The sequence below is a fragment of the Nesoenas mayeri genome (assembly GCF_963082525.1).
Source record: "Nesoenas mayeri genome assembly, chromosome: 10".
In the NCBI taxonomy this organism is placed as follows: Eukaryota; Metazoa; Chordata; class Aves; order Columbiformes; family Columbidae; genus Nesoenas; species Nesoenas mayeri.
The window spans coordinates 22,825,952-22,846,605 of record NC_137560.1 but is presented as its reverse complement, the minus strand read 5'-3'; positions in this window follow the sequence as shown (position 1 = coordinate 22,846,605).

Genomic DNA, 20,654 nt, shown 5'->3' with positions numbered 1-20,654 from the left:
GGCAGTTCTTGACATTTGCATGTTCAAAATGATCAAGAATGAGCTGAAGTGCGCGGTTCTCTCTGGTTGTGAGGAGGTCTGGGTCAGGTAACGGGGAAGTTGCTCTTCTTCAGTACTTGGAAATGAAAGCAGCAAGCGGAGTTATTTTACAGGCACTCTATGCACAAACCGCTCGGATTTTTGTGGTGTTTCTTTATAGTAAACGTGGGTTTTACGTTCGTATTTAGGTTCTTGTAAGGCTTGATTGGCTGAGCCTTGGAGCTACTGTAACAAGAGCAGCTTTTCCCAAGCCTGTAAGATGCTCTAAGTCTAATTGTAAAGTGCTCTGAGCTTGCACTGAAGTTTGAGATTTTAAAAAGGTTCCTCGTACTAGAGAAATGAGAGTTGTTTTATCAGTTCCTATTTCAGTTGGGAAGATTTAATACAATATAATATCTGAACGCTTCTTCAGTTTTGTCTCGGTGTCACGACTGAGGCACCTTTTTTAAATCTTGAAAGAATTCTACCTATCGGGGATGACAACAGCGGGCCTTTTAGTTAAAGATACAAATATACAATACAGAAGAAATACAGGGTAGTTTTCCTGTTGCTTGTAGCTGAATTAAATGCATTCTTCCAGAGTCTTAGCCTGATCCTTCTTGCAGAATCTCTGGGGATTTTTGGTGCTAAATGGGGAATTGTGAGTCTGCACAACATATTGCAAAGTTTTCAGGTGAAACAGTGTTAGTGAAACTTCCTATCAAATGCCTGATGGCTGAAGCAAAGGTAATATAAATAAATAATCTGTGCACGTATTCCTAAGCCATTTTTCCTTTTCTCTTCGAGTCTTCTGAAGTACCTTACCCATTGACATGTTCTGTGTGCTTTACATAAGATTTTGAATGTCTCGTGCCTTAATCTGTAGGGTTTTACCACTTGCAAGAATCATTCCTTTAGCTGGAATCTCCTCCGGGACAAATCCCCTGCTGAGATTCGTCCCGCCAGCAGCATCTGAGGCTTTCACACCACCAGGGACCTTTATTCCCTCTGGTTTTTCATCCACCATCAGCATTTCATGAGCAACTGTCTCAAGATTTCGAGTCTCCATTACCATAGCGGTTGGTCGTCCGAAAGAATTAAAAGCCATATTGTGTGCCGCTGTGTCTCAGGCAGATAGGAGAGCTCTGGATCTGCAGGGCGATCGCTTCCAGCACTGATCTCCTCATCCCGGTCCCTCTGCGTGCCCGGGGACACACAACTCCGCCCTTTCTCCCCTGCTGGGGAACTGGGCTGCACTTTGGGTCTCCCAAGTCTTCCTGGAGTTTTATAATAGTTTGTCCCAAATTAGTGAGCAAAGCTTTGCCCACAGAGCCACGTTCTGCTTTAAAAACCACGGGTACTACCAGGATTTGGCTAAAGGCTCCCAGAGGTAGAAGGTAAATTAGCAACTGGAACAAAAGTTTCAGGGGCAAGGGCCATTGGAGGCTCAAATTTCCATGAGCTGGTGAGGGGAACTCGTATCTGATTGCTGTTCTGGGCATCACCGTCGTGAAACTTCATGGATTTCAACATCAGAAGCATACTGGCAAGAAGTTAAGCATGTATTCTAGACAGAAAGAATTCTTTAAGAACTTCAGGAAAAGAATGAGTCCCCTCTCTAGGTAAGTTACTTGAGCAACGACTGTGCTCTCAACAAAACCCCAAACCCAAGCCTGTTTTGAGTTTGTCTCCCTTTGGCTCCCAACCATTGGAATTCAATGTATCTCTCTTGGAGGATGTTCTGCTACTGCAAATGTCCTGATCCAGGCTTGACACCGTGATCCAAATATCTTCTGATCTTGCTTTATATTAATGGATGGAATTATTCCTTTTTCTTCATCCCTTCTTCAACTATTTCTAATTTTCAGAATGTTTTTTGAAGAGTAGATGCCAGAACAGAACGTGTCCTTACCATTAAGACCTTACTAACATCCTATAAACAGACGATAAGCTTTATATCCTGCTCTGCTATTCTTACTTGGCCATTTACCAGAACTCTTTTGGGGTGTCACCAGAACCAGATCCCTGCAGGACAGCAGGGAAAACATCCATAGAATGATTCCTTCACTGAGCTTTTGCCATCTGCCAACCGTTCTTTACTCTGGATTATGGATTACAGTGATAGTGCAGTGGTCACTTTTATTGGAATGCCCGATGATCTACAGAAGTCTTGGTTGAATAGCACCTATACTTCATCACATTGTTTAAAACTTACGAAAGTGGCATTTTGTTGTAATGCATTATTCTGCATTCTGGAGTCGTGTACTGATGATTTCCCATGGATTACTCAGATTTGCTTGGATCTGCAGGTGAAGCAGAACCAGCCCCTTGCCTGAGGTCGCACATTTACTCTCTCAGCCTCATCACATTGTTCCCTGTTGCTGCCGCTTCCCTCCATGAGGCTTTTCTAATCCTGAGTTGTTCCCGTGCCTGTGTTAGAGTTGTTCGGTCTCCTCCGCTGTGCTGGGGGTTGTTCCCGGGCTGGCAACGCGTTCATCGGTTGTGAGGCACCGCGGGGTGTGCATGTGTGGACGTGGCTGTGCTGAGGCTGCGCTTGCATGTGCTCAGATCGATGCCCGTTACTGGTAATTAGCGACCGTGAGAGTGGAGGTGTAATTGGGATTCTCAGCTATGGCGATGCAGGTGTTAGAACGGAGATGTAGTTCTTCTATTGCGTTTGGCGATACACTGAAAATGCAGATGTGCTTCCAAACACGTAATCTCATTGGATCTGATGGTGAACAAATCCAAAGCTTGGGTTAAACTAAAAGTACATTTTTTTTTTACCTGATCATAGGTTACCGATGAAGTGATCAATTCATTCTGTTCTATTGGAATAAAATGTATCCAAAAGCTAGCCCGTACCTGTTAGCACACTTTATTTCTGAAGGAACACCGCCCATGCAGTAGGAGCGGTGAAGTGCTGCCTTCAGAGTGGAATGCATTTACTATTTTAATCTTTTCGTGCCAGATCAGTTATGAAGTTTATATTCTATTTATATTTCTTGTAAGGAGTTCTTGCTCTGGAAAAGACTTTTATTGGGTATGTCATCAGTTTGGATGTGACAAAACTACTTGTCTTGAATAATACAGTGGCTCTTATTTAAAACTGTTCCAAATATGCAATATGTCTTTTGAGATGAATAAATGGTAAAAAATACGAGAATAAATTTGCAACACAACAGAAAGCCGGTTTGTATTGTACATAGTCTTTCCTTCAGCCTCACTCCAAACCTCAGCACTCCGCAATATCTGGATAACCTGCTGCACTCTGGTTTATTGCATAGGAGACAAGTTACTAGTTAATGAATTATAACTTATTTTAAAATTGGAATGTATTTACTTGTTTACTTTGTACGAATGGGGGTTCACGGCGATGTGATGTTTCCTCCCCCATAGGATGTGAGGCGAACCTGGGGGGACAAGGGCCGGTGCAGCGGGTGCACGGAACCCGCGCTGGTGCACCAGCTGCGGATCCTCTAGGGACCGGACGCCCTCGGGTGTCAGTCACTGATCAGCCTTTACAAAAACCAACAGTCCTACAGTCTCCAGCCTGCGCTGTCAATGGGATGCGGTTCTGGAGCTCCACGGTAGTGCTGACTCAGCAGGACGTTTGCTGGGTCACTGACGTGGTTTTTAGCAGGTTTGAACAGCTCCTCCCTGGTTGCCGTGCGCTTTGGATCCAGCCCAGGGTGCAGTTTAACTAAGCGTGGTTCCTCTCCAGGCGAGCTAAGTCCTGGCGTAAGAGCCTCGGTAGCCTGCCTGCCTCACATTTCTTTTTAAAAAGTTAAGTCGGAGTTAACATGCAAACGTTCCACCAGATCCATCAGCTGTTTGAGGAGCTGGGAGAAAAAGGGGGGGAAAAAAAGCCTAAAAAACCTATATGTTCAATAAGTCTCCCTGCTGCTCCTCACGGGATGGTGCTGGCACACCTGGCGGGTACCGGTGACCTCGTCTGGAATTCCTGTCTCCCGGATACCAGCACGGAGCGCGGTCCTGAGACCACGGGACACACACTGAGTCAGTTCATTTCTGAGTCATGCTGTGCCTGAAAACTGCTGAGGAGCTTCGCTCATTTCTAAAGACTGAGCATGAGTATTACAGGCTCGTTAGGGTTGATATTAAAGGTGGCTTTTTTCTATTGTTTGGGGAGCAGTCACAGAACTCGACTCTAATCCACCTGTAGCTGGGCATTGTAATAGACATTTTTTGCTCATTTTTTTCCACTTCGTGATTTTTGTAATGGCCTGTAAGTGTAAATGTGCCCTGCAGCAGCTTCATGGTGATTCTTAAGCTGCGCTCCCAGGCTGGGCTGGTGGGTGCTGGTGCCTCTGAGCTCCACACCACAGCAATAGTTCATCCTTCCTCTGCGGGCTTCTCTCAATATTCTTCTTTAGTCCCCAGTGCTTCCAAATTTAAAGGGCTCTCATCCCTCTGTTTAAACAGCAAATTTAAAGTTGCTGCCATGGTGCACCTGTAGGGTAGTATCTCGTTTATTAAGTTCCAACCAATAATAAATTATTAACAGTCTTCTTATTACTTGGCGTGAAAAACTGCTGGTGCAGCAAGCAAGGGTTCCCCAGCACATCCCTGCGCCTGCGGAGGAGGAGGCTTAGTAGAAAAATAGCAAAATAAGTCTCTACTGACTTTACATGGTGTTTCTCATTCCAAATCTAGAGAGAGAGGTGAGAGCCTGGCCCAGGTTGGCCAGAGAGGTGGTGGCTGAACCATCCCTGGAGACATCCCAGGCCAGGCTGGACGGGGCTCTGAGCACCCTGAGCTGGTGAAGATGTCCCTGCTCATGGCAGGGGGGGCACTGGGGAGCTGGGAAGGTCCTTCAACCCAAACAGTTCTGTGATTCCTCAGTAATTAAGAAACAAACACTGGAATAGTTCCAGCAGAAGCAGTAAATCCTTCTGGGCTGTTTCTTTGGTGAGAACTGAATTGCTTTGGCAGATGTGTAGGATGTTGCATCTGCTTGGAATGTGGTCCTGCTGGGCATCTCTGTCGCTGGCTGCCCTGGGGCAAGAAATGCATCGTGAAGCCTTTGATGTAACGTGTGTCGAGACGGAAAACGAGACCCCTGTTCTGGCAGAGCTCTTTCTCAGCTGAGACACCTCGGTTCTGCTCAGATCCACAAGGACTCATGTAACGGTGTTCATTTGGTTCATTTAATGTCGATGGTTTCCAGTTATCGTGAAGTATGTGTCACTGGAGATTTTTAAAACATGGTAAGTTTTCTGTTCTAAAATAAAGAACAATAATTGGGAGTTTAGTCACATTCTGCATTGTCTTTTTAATTTCTTGGACTGTAAGTAGGGCTTTATCTAGATCCTTCTGGCTCAGATACTTCATCAGAAAACTGCTGTGTTATTCTGTAGATTTTGAGCACGTATTGGAGGTCTACAGTTTATTTTGGTTGTGAAGACACTGTGAAATTATAAAGCTAGAACTTTAATATGGAGGTTGCTTCCTGCAGCCTCCGAAGAGCAAGCTTGGAAAGCAGTGTCTTTGTCCTGATGAGGATTAATTACCGCAGGTGTCCAGTGATGCAGGTGCGAGCAGCCGCCTGCAGCTGAGGAGGAGGAGGATGGTGACTCAGGGCAGAGTCACGTCCTGTTACCGCTGGTCAGGAACACCAAGGTTCACCCGTCCTGGTCAAACTGAGAAGAGGTAAAAAGGGAACCCTTGGAATGCGAGAAAGGGAAAGGCCGTGTTTCCGAGATCTGCGGCTCTCCTGCGCTTGTGTGCGAGTGCTTTACCTGTCCGTTTATTCTTGAATCAAGCGGCTGCAGCAGGAGCAAGTTGGTGTAGCAGAGCAATGCGTAAAACTCGACTTATCTCTCCAGCCTTAGTGGGATGAAGCTTTGTGCCTCTCAATGCAGTTTCAATGGGATAGATTCAGGTAAAACTATTTCAAGCTTTTAAAATTTGGAAGGGTGAAGCTGGAGTTTGGATGTGAGGTGTCTCTGCTGAAGCATCTCTGCTTGCAAAAGGGAGTTTGAAACCTTCCCCAGATACATTGGCTGCCTCCCGATAACTTTTAAAATGGCATTGAAGCTGGAAAGGATATTTTTTCTTTTGCTTGTGTTGCATTGCTTACTGCACACAAAACTGAAGTTCCTTTAAGAAGGGACCTTCTACCAACAGCTTGACGTGTCAAAGCACAAATTCAAGTACATTTCATCACACATTTCATGATGGAAAATACTTCCCCTTCCGCCTTCTGGAGGGAGTCGGTGCTGGTAGTTGCTGTTTCTGTTTTTCCTCACGTACGTCAGGCTGGTTTTTGCTGAAATAAGGTGTCATATTCAGTAGGTAGAGACCCTTGTACCCGTAGCTGTGTGGGCCCAGCAGCCCCGCGCTCCTGCGCTGCACGTGTGCTTTGGTTCCATGGACAACGAGCTGCCGCCCGGGGAAGGGCGGGCTGGCCCGTGTCACTGCTGGGTGGCAGGAGCTGGCAGGAGGACGCTCCAGTGCCTCGAGAGGAAGGAAATGAGGAGAAAACAGCACGTTTTGGGGAAAGTTCCCACACAAGGCACAGGAGAGGCGAGGCGGCGTGAGGAGGGAAGGGCAAAGCGAGCAGGTCTGGGCGGGATGGGAGCGTTCCTGGGTTGTACCGCAGCGGAGAAAAGTGTTCTCCAGGCTTCGAGAGAGCATCCCCGTGTCCCGGTCCCTGTCTGCTGCCTCCCCAGCCTGTGCCGCGGGAGCTGGACCTGCGGCGAGGTGGAAGGTGCTGGTCAATGCAAGAGCCTCGGAGCCAGCATCTGCCTTACCCCCGGGCCTTGGGGAGCCCTGTTCCATCCTTTTCCCCTCGCTGGCATGGACCTGCGGCTCCGCTCTGACCCAGGGCCTCCTCCGGCCATGCGAGGCAGCACCTTCCAGACCCGGCTGCCCGCTCCCCAGCGCACAGATTTTCCTGTGCTTCACAACAGCATGGAGATGATGGTGATGTGGGGCTTTGCTTGCAGCGTTAAGCGGGTGAACAACAAATAAAGTAGCTGCCGGTTACCCCCAGTGGGTTTTAGAGACACTCTTGTAGTCGCTGAGGTCTCCAGGAAGCAAAGGCTTTTGTCTCCGCAGCCGCTGTTGTGGGGTGAGATCTGGATCCCCCTGCAGAGCAGGGATGTGTGCGCTGCCCTGCGGGCACGGGGGGCACAGCCCCCGTCACAGCAGCTCTGCTGGTCACCTGCCAGCACCTGGTCTGCGGTGTAAGCTGGGGAATGACCTGTTGGGGAAAGGGACCTGGGGGTCCTGGGGACAGCAGGGTGACCATGAGCCAGCACTGGGCCCTTGTGGCCAGGAAGCCAATGGGACCTGGGGTGGGTTAGAAGGGGGTGGTCAGTAGGTCAGAGAGGTTCTCCTGCCCCTCTGCTCTGCCCTGGGGAGACCACACCTGGAATCTTGTGTCCAGCTGTGGCCCCTCAGTTCCAGCAGGACAGGGAACTGCTGCAGAGAGTCCAGCGCAGCCACCAAGATGCTGCAGGGAGTGGAGCATCTCCTGTGTGAGGAAAGGCTGAGGGAGCTGGGGCTCTGGAGCTGGACAAGAGGACACTGAGGGGGGACTCATTGCTGGGGATCAATATGGAAAGGGGCAGTGTCAGGAGGATGGAGCCAGGCTCTTCTGGTGACAACCAGTGACAGGACAAGGGGTAATGGGATCAAACTGGAACACAAAAGGTTCCACTTAAATATGAGAAGAAACTTGTTGGGGTGAGGGTGGCAGAGCCTGGCCCAGGCTGCCCAGGGGGTTGTGGAGTCTCCTTCTGTGCAGACATTCCAACCCGCCTGGACACCTTCCTGTGTAACCTCATCTGGGTGTTCCTGCTCCATGGGGGGATTGCACTGGATGAGCTTCCCAGGGCCCTTCAGCCCCTGACATTCTGGGATTCTGTTTGAGGCGCAACCAGGGCTGGAAATGTCCCCATGTCAGGAGAAGATAAGACCTGTTGGTGTCAGCACATCCTGCGTGGTCTCGGTATCGCTTTGGCTAGGTGATGTATGATGGGTGAGATGCTTTTGATGTCACCTCATTCATTGCTTCATCCATGGAGCTTTGCTTAGGCCGTCCCTGTGGCTAAGACAGACAAAGATTCTTTTGAAACTTCAAAGAATCTTTGTTCTAATTTTGTTTTGTCTATTTCTCGTATATAATACTGTACGTAATATATATGGAAAAAATTATCGTCACTTAAATGTTTTGTTCTCTATACACATGCGAGTGGAAAAAGCTTCCTAGATACTTCCTGCGATCCCGCAGATTGAGACAATGCAGCTCACAGTACTGTTTTAATCTACGTTTAATGTTAAATAAAACGGGGGAGTTTGTTAGTTTTACCAGAAGCAGATGTCAAGTGTAGCAGACTCAAAGCGGCAAAACCCACAAACCAACAAAGCCCCCCAAAACAAAAGCAGAGCAGCTCCAGGGCCCTCGGTGTGTGGCCTCAGTGCCACGGCCCTTTCGGCTCCGCAGCCCTTGCTGCGCTGCTAATTGGGCCCTATTTCTCACCCTCGTTAGCGTTCGGGGTTGTGTTCACCGCGCAGAACGAGGCACCGCAGTACTCAGTAGTCACCACGACGTGTCTCTGTGGGAGGAAAGCTGCGGTTCACACCCTCTGAGTCCAAAACTATAAGGTGAAAAATAACCCCTTTCTATTCTCTCCTAAACAGAACTGCTCCTGGAAAGCAGAGTCAAACCCTAGTAATTGCCCCATGTCCCTGGAGTCCCTAACAGAGCGTCTGCAGACGTGACAGGAGCAAGACCGGCCGCGGGACCCGCGTTCTGTCCCGGTGCTGCGCCCGCGCTCGGCGCTGGGTTCTTGCACAGAAGATGACTTTGTTTTCCTGCTGCGAGGAGGTTCAAATCTTAACATCCCGAACACATGGAAGGAGAGTTTTCTCTTGACTGTCCAAAAAAACTCTCGTGAAATGTAAGCTGGGGGGAGAGGGGCGGCCACGTGCATGCTCGGTGTTCACAGAAACCGCTGTTTGTGCGTAGTATGATGGCGATATTTTTCAGTTGCAGCTCTCCTGCGCAGAAGTTTAATCTCCCTAATACAGAAAGAGCGAGAGCAATGGAAAGGACATCGCTTTAAGCTTAGCTAGTTTTCTAAGAACAAAAGGAATATGTGTCAAGTACGTGTTTTGGGTCACTTTTGCACCTTTTCGTCTTTTTGTGTTTCTATTTATACCCTGGCCGGTTCGTACACTCTCCGATGTGGTAAGAAAGTTGACGTGGTTGCTAAACTTAAAGAGGAAAGAGACTGGTTTCCTAGATTTGATCTGAGCGCCATTACTTCTAGTAATATAAATAATGACATCACCGCTGAAGGTTCCCGTCCAGCAATAAAAGGTTATGGGAGAGCAAACTTTAGGAGCAGTGTCCTTATTAGACATATGTGATTCATCTTCAAGTGTGCATATTTAAGAAAGACGCTGTATCCTGAGCCAAATGAGCTCTATAAATCTGATTTTACTACGTTTCAAACTGTAATTAATTAGTAAAAAATATTCTCTTTTTTTTTTTTCGTTTAAACTATGTGAAAACTGGTGCTTGCAGCCTGCTGGGGAGTGTTAGGCGACGCACAGGCAGCTCTTTTGTCCTCTTCCAGCTTCCTCCAGCAATCTGCTTTTGCACTCCTCCAAAAGCCTTTTGTAAATGATGCCTGAACCATAAAATAACAGTAACCGCTGTCTCGTTTCTGGGATTCGGTGTGTTAGTCATTCCGAGAGATGCTGTTCAGGGCACTGATGAGCTGCCAGGGAGGCGCTCGCTTTCCTACTGGAGGAGTTTGCTGGTGTCTGTTAGAAAACATCACGACGTCCCGGCTCAGTCTCTTCTGCATAGCGCAGCGCGGAGGAAACGCGCGTCCTTTGCGGCCAGAGCCCAAAGAGCAAAACGATCCAGCGCAGCTGCTGCCAAGGCCCAACATCTGCTCTACAGCTTGCCATTCGGCGTTTAGACATGTCCTGCGAGCAGCCAGGAGCGCTGGCCGGGCTCCCGCAGCCGCTCTGTACCTGAGTGTGGATGAGAACGTCTCCGAAGGGGACGCTGTGGACGGGCAGGCTCCACCGCTGTGAGCAGCAGCTCACTGATCTGTCTGTTGGGGAGAGAAAACCCTGTTTTCATCTCCTCACCTGGATTTTCTCTGCCTTATTTACTGAAAAGAATCGGTCCTGTAGTGAATCGCCATGAGGAAAGCAGACTAGATGACCTGTGAAGGTCCCTTTCAACCCCGCTGTTCTGTGTTCTATAACCTCCCCAGCACCCGCCTGTGTGCAGGGACGGGGGCTCCGTGTGCTGCCACTGAGCAACTTGAGCTGTGCCAAGGACACAAGATGGAAGTTGTTAGGGCTGGTTGGTGGGTTTGTTTGAAAAAAAGGGAGGAGTGTTGAGGAAGCGTTAGCGATTGTTCTCAGTGGGTTTGTTTTCCAACCTGAGCTCCTGCCGTGTGAGCAGCCAGAGGACAGAGCCTGGAGCGAGGCCCATTCATCCTGCAGCCCCTGCCTTCACCTTTCTCCTTTCCTGAAGCTCAGGACAAAGCTCAGCTTATCCTGCCACCTGTCTCTCTTCCCTCCTCCACGCAGGACTCTGCTCGATGCTGTTGATGAGGACCAGGAGCCACGTCTCGATAAGCTGGAGCATCAATGGGGGGTACCATGGTCCTGATGCCCTCCAGCTGTGTCCTGAGCCTGCCTACCTGCTGTCCTCACTCAATTTTGTCCACAGTAAATGAAGTCAAAATGTTGCATGTCCATGGATGGACCCACGAGCCAAGTTCCTGGCCCTGGGAAGGGCTCGGGTGCTGCTGAGATGGTTTGCAGGAGGCCACCAACTTGCTTTTTATGGCTCTTGCCATGTTCCGCTTGCTCTGATGCCTGAGTCACACACTGAAACCTGAGGAAGACCCTGTCCAAAGATGTTCTGTCCTTCCAGCTCCCTGCGGAAGATGTAACTCCCCAGTGTCACTTCATGCCTTATTTTGAGCTTATCCAAGTGTCTTCACCCTCATCCCAAACCAGCAGCTTTTCTAGAAGCAGATGAGCCCAGCTGGTGTGGGACAGAAAGTGCTTTGGGGCACCACACAAGCACATGCCACCTCCTTGCTGTGTCCAGAATTGTCTGTGCTCCAAACAAATCATCCCCGAAGGGCTCGGCGTGCCCCTCCGCTGGCCTGGGTCTGGTGTCCTGGCTGATGTGGGGGCTAAGAGGCAGTTTTCACCCCTTCTCCCAGGAAAGTGAAAAGATCTTGACCAGTTTTGGAGAGGCTGGCCCTCATTTGGAGAAGATTTCGGGTGCCACCTTCAAGTGACGATTCTCAGGAGTGTCCTTGAGATACCACTTATCTAGATGTGCTGTGCCTGGTGACTTCAGGGACGTGTGTTTCTTCCCTGGTCTTGCTAAGATCCTGGTGAGCCATCTGGAAATCTCATCCTGCGATTACTCCAGAATCTGGAAGACCTTTTGTATCGACTAATCCCAGAAACAGATTTTCCCTTCATCCTGTCTGTCAACACAGCCTTTAACTTATTTTTATGGGCTTCAGCACATGTTTGAAGCATCACTGCCTTAGGATACGGCCTATGTTTTCCGGACAACTTCAGTCATCCTTATATCTACATATAGCGCTTTCTGAAGAAGAGCTATTTAGTGGATATTTAGTAGGATCTTCTGTGTCCTTCAAAACCCAACACATCTCCATTTGCACTTCTAGACCAGGAATTGGAGTGACTTAGCGTGCCATAAGCATGAAATCCTAGGCAATTATACTTTGTGGTGCAATCTATTTTGCTTCAAGAGAGTTGAGTAATGTTTTCATTAATAAGATGTGACAAAGGTTGTATTAAGAAGTACTGACCCAATAGAAGCAGGAGGGGTAGAGCAGAAAGACTATTCAAAGCTAATTGGTGCCATACTAGACTCTTAATTTTTTGCCTTTTTTGTTTTTATATTGTCCACTACTCGTTGTTTACCCACCAAAAAAACTTGTGTATGTGTTTTCTATACGTCTCTTAACTCTTTATGGAGGCAGCAGGACGTGGCAGGTAGGAACCGCTCCTGTGTGCAGCGAAAACTGTCTGATAGAGTGCCAGGGTTGGGTTAGTGGTTGGACTCGAAGATCTTGAGGGTGTCTTCCAACCAAAATGATTCCATGATCTGCACCGGGGTGGTTGAGGAGGGTCTGTGCTGGCATGTCCCTCTCTGTAGGAGTGGGCCCTGGTCTAGACTTGCTCCCCGAGCCCATCCTTGTGAATGTGCAGAGCATGGTGTTGAGCCACCCTCTGCAGGTTGAGGACGAAGCGGGGAGCGCTGCCTCCTTTCTCGCTCTTGTTAAGGAAGAGTTTTCAAGAAAAGTAGAAACACTTCTGGAGAACAACAGAAAAGCTTGACCTAATTGCTGCTCTAAATATAAACCTATTGCCCCTGAAAGGCCCAGCAGGATATAAAGCCACCAGCTCCAGTTCTCGTTTTTGCCAGAACTTCGAAGCGTTTCCTTTTATGCAGTAATCTTAAAACTAGTCCAAGAAAACACGCGATTACTTAGATATTCCAGTTATGCCACCAATATGGAAACTTAGATTATGATATTTTCCACAGACAAATCTTCCATCGTGAGTTAAACACGACGCTCTTCTGCTTGCTTGTAGGAAGACACAACCTCCTTCCCATGGTCTGAGGAGCAGTTGCTGCTCATACGTTGAGCCAAGACTGATGGACTAAGAAAACGGGGCCATAACGCAGTCACCAAAGTCCTGTTAAGGCCTAAAATGTTTTTTAATCATAGTCACAACCTTCTCCGGAAGAGAAGCTTTGTATGGACTAGCCACTACTTATTTAAGAAACATTTTGCTATTTTGGTATTTGAGATTACAGTCACCATCTTTATCAGTTGTGCATCATGTCCAAACTCTAAGTAGAGATAAAACCTCATGTGCCTCCATTGACTAAAAGCAAAATGAGTCGGACAGAACCCGCTCCTATCCCCCAGGTCTTAGTCTGTTCTTGAAAACGTTGTAAGCCACAGCTTGCCCACCACACGCCATCCGGCAACGCGTTCATCTCGTTCATGAGGCCACTGTGCGGTCTTAATTTGTGCGTACTCAACAAGCTACGGCTGGTCTGCTCCGGAGATAATAACTATATAAGTATGGAATAAAATCGAGAGGGACATGGGTTATTTTTGGTTGGGTTGTTTCGGGCGTTTCTTGGTAGGTGCAGCTATGTGGGCAGGGTCTGCGATAGTTATTTTCTGCTGGAATGACTTGGCACGGCACCTTGTGGCCCAGCCACGTGGGTTCATCACTGGCCACTGGGCCCAGGAGATGCAGGAGGAGTCCTGGGGGTCAGCAAAGACCCGTCGTGCTTGAAGGGGTTTCAGGGGCCGCAGGAAGCGTGGTCAAAAATTAAGAGATCATTCAAGGATCATTTAGATGTAGAGAATTCCTCCTGGTTAAGCAAATATCCCGCTGAGCTTCTCCTGGAAAAGAATTCAATGTGTAAGGCTGTATGTCTTCCAGACGATGAGGGATGGGATGCAAGAGAGAGAGAAACTTCTATTTCTACACACTGAGAAAGCATGTGGGCCTCAAGCTCTTTTCCCAGTTGGAAAGTCTGCTGTTAAGAAAAGGAAATAGATTTTTATAAGCAATACTTAATTCAAGCATTTGGCTAATTCTCCTGCTGCAAAGGTTTTAGGTCAAAGTCTGATTCATTGATGTGGAAATGGAATGAAAGGGATTAGGGGAGGAAGTGAACTCTGAAGTTAGGAAAACTCTCTGATTTCTTGTCCACTAACGTGGGTGTTTTTTTTCCCTACCCATCAAATGTATATTTGACCTACGTTTCTAATTTAAGTGTTGTGGAGAAACTGATTCCCACACGCCTTCCTTTGCTCCTTCTGTGCCATTGTCACCAGCCCTGCCGCGGGCGGCTTCCGTTTTGCTCTTTCAGGAAGGGATCCTGATCTTTCCATATTTGGGGAAGTTGCTGGACATGACATTGTCGTACAGATGCTGTGAATTTATACGTTTATTCCATTAGCTTAGAGAATGGAAAACGGGTGGCTTATTATTCTTATTACTCAATAAAAATATTTGTTAAAGCAGCGCCCTGTTCACAATGGGACGTTCTGCAGCAGCGCAGGCGTCGGGGGAAGCCGGAGCCGGCATCTTCCTTTTGTTGCTACGTGTATTTGCAGAGGTGCGTGCGTGTTGCTCAGGATTCCTACAGGGATCACTTTGGGGATCCACCTGGGAGCTTTTCCTGGTGCAGTAAGGTCCGTCTCTCTGTCCTTGCGAACGCCCCGTTGTGTGTGTGACCCCCAGTTCTCTCCCAGCCTCCAGAAGCCTCCCCTTTTCCCCTTGTCGGTGCTCTCGTCGCTGGGTCTCAGAGACTTGGCAGCCGTCAATCCAACATCACGTACAGTGTCCCATAGCATCACGAATGGTTGTGAGTGCCTTTCCTAGCCGTGCTCGTAAAGCAGCTACAGAGAGAGACGATCAGAGGAGCCAGGTCAGCATCCCGCCCCGGCTCCGGTACCGGGGGCTGTGATGGATTTACCACTCTCAGAAATGCAGCGAACAGCGTTGACAAACCCATTGGGTTATCTGTGGCCGCTCGTGTGCTCTGCAAAATATAGCTCATCGCCAGAGAAAAGAATGAGGTGGGGTTTTTTTCCCCAAGTTTGCGATAATTATTTATTACTCATTAGTAATTACTACGGCAGGCAGCGGTGGGCAGCAGGGCGGCTCCAGCCCTGCAGAGGGGCTGGCACATTGATCATGGGCCAAGCACAGTAATTAGCCAGGTGGGAGTTTCCCAGTAAATTGAGGGTGTCCCCAAACAGGGAGAACATGGGGGGCTTGGCAGTGCAGAGGGACCTCATTGTTCTTCTCCTGGTTTTTGCCATGTAATTCATGCTTTGCTCTGTAAAGCACTGTGATATAGTTTGTATACATTATGTAAAATAAGTTGTATTCTACTATATTGAAGAAATACGAATATAAAATAAAGTCGAAGGATGGAGTAAAGTAGCTGTGTGGTAACTGGACCCCAGTCCCTGGGTGTGTTGGTTGTCCCATTCCTGCAAAGCCCCTGGGGCAAAGCCCACGGGTCAGGTCTGTGCTGTCCCTGGGATGATTTGGGAGTTGTGATGTTAAATACAGTCTGTCCGGGGCGAAAAGGGAAGCACAGATCCCCTTCTCTCTCCATTGCTCTCCCATGGAGCCTGTCTCCGAGATCTTGGGTTTTCCTGCTGTTTGTGGAGTTTAACAAACAGTTTCTATCAGTGCTGCAGATTTTGAGGCTGGGAAAGCTCCGGGCACAGCAGACACGTGGGTTCTTTAGGGATGCAGGATGTGTTGGTACCGGGACAGCATGCGGTGGGTTGTGATGTAGGGAAAGCAAAACCCCAAATCTCCAGAGTTCGGATTGGGGGAGGCTGGGGGGGCGCTGAGGGTGGCTACGAGCACTTCACATAGGCAACTTGCTACCGCAGGAGGTGGGATCTGCCAAAAAACCACCAGGATGAATCTTTTATGGCAGCAAAGATGTCGTTGTGAGATGTCGCTTCTGCATTTCATCCCCAGGACACGAGTTGCAGCCTGAGCCCCTGTCACCCTAAATCCCAGCGGCCCCAAACCCCAGCGGGTCCCGAGCGCGGTGCGGGGTCGGTGGAGTCAGACGTTGGGCTCCGCGGGGGCGGCCGGCACCAATCCTGCTCCGTGGGAATTTCCCCCTTGAGCGACTGCTGCGCTTTTTAACCAGAAGATTAACGGGACGGGGGGGCCGTGGAAGGGGCCAGAGCGCCGGGTGTTAGTTCATGAGTCTCCAAGCGAGCGGGTGAGTCACCGGAGCCGCTTCCCGCGCTGACGCTGCGCTTGGAGCTCTCCCAGCGCCCGGCGACCCGGCCCAGCCCGCACAGGACCACATCACCGACTGCAGGCTGCTCATGCTACAAAATGAAAAACTCATCTAGATTAATTACACTGCACGTGTTATTCATTTATAATCCTGCTCCTCAGCCTCTCTCCCTCCCAGTGCAGCTGCCCCTTGGTTTCCGTTCCTCTCTCAATGTGTCCTTCACTCCCTTTGGGTTTCTCCACTTGTTCCAAGGGAGGGAAGAGGGTCCCTGGTGCTGGTCGCAGTGTGTCTCCTCCACCCACTCTGTATCCGTGTGGGTGCAGGTGCAAACAGCTGCTCAGAGCTGTCACTTGGCTCTGGGGGTCAGCAGCGGCAGCAGTGGCTCGCGGTGCCGGTGCGGCAGCGCGGGACGGGGCGGGCGGTGTCGTGCTCCTGGTGCGGAGCCAGCAGCAGTGGTTCTGCAGAGGGGATGCGCGCAGGATGCGTCTGCTTCCGTGGGTTCGCAAAAACTCGCTGCTGCATCCTGCAGAAACAGGTTGAAAATTAAAGTTCAACCCCACAGGGAACCAGCCTGTACCTGCCACTGCTTCTTACTCCAGAACAGTGTTGTGTCAGACACTTGTCATCCTCACATGAAAGTCATGCTGCTTACAGTATCACAATATCACACAATATGTGTGGAGCTGGAAGGGACCTGGGAAGCTCATCCAGTGCAATCCCCCCATGGAGCAGGAACACCCAGATGAGGTTACACAGGAAGGTGTCCAGGTGGGTTGGAATGTCTGCACAGAAGGAGACTCCACAACCCCCTGGGCAGCCTGGGCCAGGCTCTGCCACCCTCACCCCAAACAAGTTTCTTCTCAAATTTAAGTGGAACCTCTTGTGTTCCAGCTTGATCCCAAACGGGCGCAAACCCGTGTGCCGTCAGGCCTGGCTGGTCCCTGGGAGAGCTGGAGGAAAATGCCCTCGGGTGCTGCCCAAGGGCAGGGAAGACAAACCCCAACCCCAGGTGTAGGGCCAGGAGGTCCCAGGTGTCCCCTCCAGCCTGGTCCCAGCGCACGGGGAGGGGGTTGGTTTGAAGGGACCCACCGCAGCCGTGCTTGGCATCACCACCTTCCCGTGCAGCCCCGGAGCTGCTGCGTGTCCCGCTGGCCCTGTAGCAACGCTCAGCCCTGGCAAATCCCTTGCTGCAATGGGCAATTGGAAATCAGGTGTCAGCTCGACAGATAAGCGTGTAGGCTCAGGTCTGGTTGCCGTCTGGAGCCTGTGGCAACGTTCCCAATGACTCGAGTGGGAGAAGCACCAAGACCCCAATCTTCGGAGGTGATGAAGAGCCAAGTCTTGCTAAATCCAGACAAAATAAGCTGTACTTTTGTTTAACTGTGTGAGGTATTTCAGGCAAGAAGAGGTTGTGAAAGGATCTCTGTACCTCCCAGAGGATTGTTGGACTTTCATGTGGTGCCAGCGGGATGAGCGGCTGCTCTGGTGAAGGCCCCCAGCCCCCTCAGGAGCAATGGTGAGTTACAGGCGTCACCCACGTCTTTTCCAGAACGTTCTGAACTGTTTTCTGCCGCGGTCACTTCCAACAGGTGTTCTTCAATGTGGTGACCATTCGCTCTTTTTCCAGCCCTTGTTTTCTCTACTCTTCACCCATCTGAATGTTGCTGCCACAGGGCAGTGCACCGGGAGGACGGCAACACTGGGCCGGAATGTTTGTCCTTTTATTTTTCCCGATTTTTTTTAAAACAAACACATTTTTAAATGACATATTTGTAAGTATTAACCTTATTTTCAAAACAAAGTGCACCATTAACTTTGCGAACAGCTGTTCCAGAAGAGAACCCAGACTGGAGACCTTTGGCATCCAGAGCTCCGACCATGTCCCTGCAGGAGCAGCGGTCGGTGCCCATGACTTTGTTCCTGGGGTATGCACGGGAGAGGCTTGTCCCCACCATAGTGTTATGGACCGGGGTGTTTTGAACCCCTCATTTCAGCCTGGTGGCCCCAAGTGAGCTGGGTCCTCACTCACGCAGTTATTTGACTGGCAATGGGTGAAAATGCTGAACCCCTGGGGAGGGAATGGCCCGCTCAAGAGAAGCCCCATGGACTCTGTTAGCAGGGAAGGGGATCCCTCTGCTTCAAATCACTTTAAATTATAGCGAGGAGTTGGCTGTGTTTAAATGGACTCAGAGGTGAGACCAAAGAAATGAGGCTTAAAATTCAAAATCCAAAGCTGTCCAACCTGCGGTGTCAACCTCAGGTTCCAGTATAAGTTGGGGAATGACCTATTAGAGAGCAGCGTAGGGGAAAGGGACCTGGGGGTCCTGGGGACAGCAGGGTGACCATGAGCCAGCACTGGGCCCTTGTGGCCAGGAAGCCAATGGTAGCTGGGGTGGGTTAGAAGGGGGTGGTCAGTAGGTCAGAGAGGTTCTCCTGCCCCTCTGCTCTGCCCTGGGGAGACCACACCTGGAATCTTGTGTCCAGTTGTGGCCCCTCAGTTCCAGCAGGACAGGGAACTGCTGCAGAGAGTCCAGCGCAGCCACCAAGATGCTGAAGGGAGTGGAGCATCTCCCGTGTGAGGAAAGGCTGAGGGAGCTGGGGCTCTGGAGCTGGACAAGAGGACACTGAGGGGGGACTCATTCATGGGGATCAATATGGAAAGGGTGAGTGTCAGGAGGATGGAGCCAGGCTCTTCTGGGTGACAACCAGTGATAGGACAAGGGGCAATGGGTGCAAACTGGAACCGAAGGGGTTCAACTTAAATATGAGAAGAAACTTGTTCCCGGTGAGGGTGTCAGAGCCTGGTCCAGGCTGCCCAGGGGGTTGTGGAGTTTCCTTTTGTGCAGACATTCCAACCCGCCTGGACACCTTCCTGTGTAACCTCATCTGGGTGTTCCTGCTCCATGGGGGGATTGCACTGGATGAGCTTCCCAGGTCCCTTCCAGCCCCTGACACTCTGGGAATCTGTGATTCTGTAACCGTCTGAGTAACCCGCTGGCGTCGGGCCAGGGCTGGAAGAGCCGCTCGCAGGGGCAGCTCCAACCATGTGCACACGGGGGAGAAGAAAACAGCGTTTAATGGAAATGCTCCGCGTGTCGATGTGTTTTTAGGGTAAACAAAACAGATTGGGCAAATATTTATTTCTGCCCCTACCGCTACAAAGCAAACTTTCCCACAGCTTTTGAGGGAGATAATCTGGTTTTTAAGCACAGCGGTGAATTTGTAATGACAAGTTTTCATTTTGAATGTTTCGGGGTTTCCTGATTGGTTCTCATGCAATTATTTTGATTAATGACGAGGTTTTCAGAGGAACTTGAAAGGGTCTCAGAGGCTTAGGAAGAACCTGGCTCTCCATTACTGCTCGCGCTGGGATTAATTTCCACAGCTTTCTAGCACTTGAATCAAGTTCTTTGGAAATCAAAGAAAACTGCATCTTAGAAATAGCTCATATCTCCACCCCTTCTCAGAAGGGTTTAACTTGAGAAAAATGCTTGTTCCCATATAAAAAAAACCCCGAAAAACATAGGGCTGTGATGCGAATTAAAAACCACTCTATCTTTTTTTAATGGAAAGGTGCATTTTTAACAAAAAGACAAATGCTTTTGGGTGGTCATTTCTGTGAGAAGGCAACATCTGAAAACAGTGGTCTAGAAGTATTCAAGGCGTTTCTGATTAACAAAGAAATAAGATCTCAAAGTGGGAACCTATGGAAGCTCTTTCATTTATGAACGTAGGAGGTTGTTTAAGATACTAGGAAAAAAAATCCATTGGTGTTGTTTGCTCAGATTTCATTGTTCTATTCTTATAATTTCTGGGTTTTACCCTTTATGAAAAATGATATGGAAACCTCAGGCTGGCGATAGAGCGTGCACGCCGGCAGACCCAATGCGTGCCGATGGCATCTCTCTGCAGATGGGAACAACCCTCTGGAGCTCCTGTCCCCCCTGCCAATGCCATCAAGGGCAGGGAACCATAAGGAAGAAGTGATATAATGTGCTTGGACTCAGTGTAGCCTGAGCTGGGTCCAAATGAGCTGGAATGCAGGTCCGTGTCCGGCCCCCAGGTGCCGCAGGATGGAAGGTTGATGTCAGTGTGAGCTGGAATGTTTGTGATGTGACGCTGGGACGGGTCCTGATTCACTATTCATCTCCTATTGTAATTTATCACCTTATAGTAATGTAAATATAACAGCGGATTTAAGCACCGTAGTGGCAGAACCCAGTGAGGACCGACAAGGGTCGTTTTGGTACAAGCTGAGAAGCCTGTAAATGAAATAAAAAGAAGTTTCAGCTTTCTGTGAAAGTGAAGCTTTCTGAGTTCAAGCAATTACACAACCAAACCATCCCGGCTTAGCAAACATTACCTAAAGGTAAGGACGTTTAGCAGCGTATTTTCTTTCAGGCCGTGGAAAGTGGGAACATGAGCCGCGTGTCTGATGCGATCTCTGCACCGACGGTTTGAAGCGCTGGCTCCGCTCTGAAACATCATTCCTTTTACCGTGGGCTTTTTTAAAAAAGTATATTATTGCTGCTAATATTATGTGTATGTATTTTAAAAGTAATTTCCCCGGACTCCAATAAAACGTTCCAACAGAGTTTTGTTCTCTAAACAATTTTAACCTGCGTTTCGCCTTTTGGGGGGTACTTTTGGCCCCCAGGCAATGCAGAAGAAAAATTGCTGGCTAAGTAACACCAGATGCAGGAGAGACTGCGGCCGCTAGAGAGCTCCCAGATGAGAAGGCCTTTCAGACTGAAATACAAATATGTTTTGTAAT